The following is a 3,047-nucleotide window of genomic DNA, read 5'->3' as shown; positions in this document are numbered from 1 at the left end:
CATTATGTGTGTTTTTCTTTCATCGGTGGATAGATTTTTTTTTTCTACTTTATCATGTGAATTTTCTTGTTTTAACAATGAGCATGTATCACATTTTTTTAAAGAAAACTTTTTTTAATGAGCTGATAGATTTTCTGATGAAACTTCATTCTTCTCGTAGACCTACACTGAGAACTACTGAGTCAAGCACAAAGTAACATTTTAAGGAATCATTTAGAATGAACATATTCTGGCCAAATTAGAAAAACAGCTATGCTCCTCCCTTCATAGACTGTCTATGAGTGCTTCTAGACTACAATGGCAGCAGAGACTGTATGGCCTACAAAACCTAAGATATTTACTTCCTGGCCTTTACAGAAAGTTTGTTGGCCCTTGGTTTAGATACCGTTCCCTCAACTCATCTCAGGCCGGGATAGGGAATTCCCATGCAGCCAGAGACAACTGGCCAGTGTGGGACTGCAGCTTAAGCCATGGGTTAGCTTTCCCTTTATGCAAAAGCATTCTGTGCCCTAGCCAGTTTTGCTCAATGGCTACAGCGTCAGACTGCGGACCAAAGGGTCCTGGGTTCGATTCCAGTCAAGAGCACGTACCTTGGTTGCAGGCTCCTCCCCAGCCTGGGCCCTGGTTGGGGCATGAGCAGGAGGCAACAATCGTTGTGTTTCTCTCACATCAATGTTTCTCTCTTCCACTTACTCAAAAAAAAAAAAAAAATCAATGGAAAAATATCTCGGGTAAAGATTAACAAACAAAAAGACTTCTGCTTAATGGTTGAATCCCCATGTTACCCCTCAAAATTTTTAGTCATACAAACATTTTTTAAAATATTTTTAAATTGATTTCAGAGAGGAAGGGATAGGGAGAGAGAGAGAGAGAATCATCAATCCACTGCCTCCTGCACACCCCCCATTGGGGATTAAGCCCACAACCCAGGCATGTGCACTGACCAGGAATCAAACTGTGACCTCCTGTTCCATCGGTCGATGCTCAACCACTGAGCCATACTGGCCAGACTAGTCACAGCAAATTTAAAAATTACCTATTATCATTCTCTTGTGGAAATATCAAGAAATAAACTTTGAGAAACACAGTACACCGTATTGGGAGCAGAAACTCAGGGAATAAAAAGGAGAGAGCGTGACTTCTATCTTCTCCATCGCCCACCTCCTGAGCAATATGGCTCTTGCCCTGGGATCCCAAATCAGACTGCTACTCTTCCCCACCCTAAGGAGCATTCTAGCTCAAAATGGTCTGTAGAACCAGACTGGCAAATGCTATGTGTTCCACAGTGTTTGTTGAATGAGTAAATGGTTGGATAAAATGAGATAATCCCTGTAAAGCCCTTAACATAATGTCTGACACAGAGTACTAAGTAGTAATAAATGTTATTATTACTACTTATTATAATTTTTGGTAAAACCTCAAAACTTGTTATTGGCTCCTTCCAAAATAACTGAAAAGGTTAAGTAGGTTCTGTCCTCAGGTAACATAAAGAGAAACTAATGTTCACACCACAATAAAATGGCCTTCCACAGAGAGAAGTCTTACATGGAAATGTATCAGAGTCATGGACAAATATGTGCTCGCTTATAGTCATAAAGAATGAATGGCATGTTTGTACATGGAAGAAATGAACTGGATAAACATATGCTTTTTTTCAGTTTTGTGGTGCAAGAAGAAAGAGCAAATACATTGTTTGAGAGTTTTTGCTTTTTTATTTTTTATATCCTTCTCATAGTTGCAGTTATTTAGGTAACAATTTGAAACATGAAGGAGGTAAAGTAATTTATTTCACTTATGCTTCTACCTGACTTACAAAACAGAATGGAGGCTCTGACAAATGGCAATTAAGATGACGTGGATCTGCTTCTTTAGAAGGAATTTGTCTTGTCTAAAACTTTCAAGTGCTTCCTAATTTAGAAATGTACCGGAGTATGTTTCTCACTGACAACTACTAACTAATGACATTGAATCTTTTGAAAGAAAATTGTTTTTTCTGCTCACAGGACATTGTGAAAGCATTAAGAATAGGTGTGTGCTTTTATTGAGTACTTTCTGTGATTGAAAGCATAGAAATGGATTATTATTTATATAGGTATTATCTCATTAATGAAAGATAACATTGTCAATTATTTGGGGAAGAAACAGCTGGTATTAAATTTAAATGTTCCTCATTTTAAATACAGGTATGTTGCCCTGGTTGGGTGGCTCAGTTGATTGGAGCATAGTCCTGATAACACCAAAGTTGTGGGTTTGATCCTGGGTCAGGGCACATGCAGGAATCAACCAATAAGAGCATGGATGGCTGGAACAACAAAAATTTCTCTCTCTCTTTCAGGTTAATAAATTTTTTTAAAAAATACATGTATTTTCATTTTATTGAGTTTAAGACACTCATTTGACATTATGTAGTTAGTTACATGTGGCCAAAGTAACAGAAGCTCTGATTTAAAGTAGCTTAAACAAGGAAATTTGCAAAATCTTACATACCAGGAGGTGCTTGGTTGATTCAGTGGCTCAATAATGTCATCAGAGGGTTGGACTCTGTCCCTCTCTCTATTCTGCCATCTACAACACTGGCTTATTAGCGAGGGTGGTTCTCTCCTCGTGGCAATGAAATGGCTGCCAGCAACCAATAATTGTCCCCTATTCTTCTACATCACAAAAGAGTAAGCCCCCCAATCAGAGGAATGACACTGTTGTTCTAAACCAGTGATTCTCAAAGTGCAGTCCCCAGGTCAGCAGTTTAAGCTTCTGAGAACCTGGAAATCTGTTAGAAATGCACATTTTCAGTCCTCACTCTATTGAACAAGAAATGCTGAGGGTGAGTCCAGCAATCTGAGTTTTAATAAGTGTTCCATGTATTCTGACGTTTGAAGACCACTGCCTTAAACTAAAAGGAATCCACCCCTGGAGATGGGGAAGGATGGATACCCAGACCAAATTGGGGTTATGTTAGGAAATGAAAAGAGAAAGTTATGCCTTTTGAGATACTAAGAGTATACACATCCTGGATTTTTCAAGAACAGTACTGGTTTCAAATATTCCAC

This window comes from Myotis lucifugus, unplaced genomic scaffold, assembly GCF_000147115.1.
Source record: "Myotis lucifugus unplaced genomic scaffold, Myoluc2.0 scaffold_52, whole genome shotgun sequence".
In the NCBI taxonomy this organism is placed as follows: Eukaryota; Metazoa; Chordata; class Mammalia; order Chiroptera; family Vespertilionidae; genus Myotis; species Myotis lucifugus.
Note: the sequence above shows the minus strand (reverse complement) of the source record.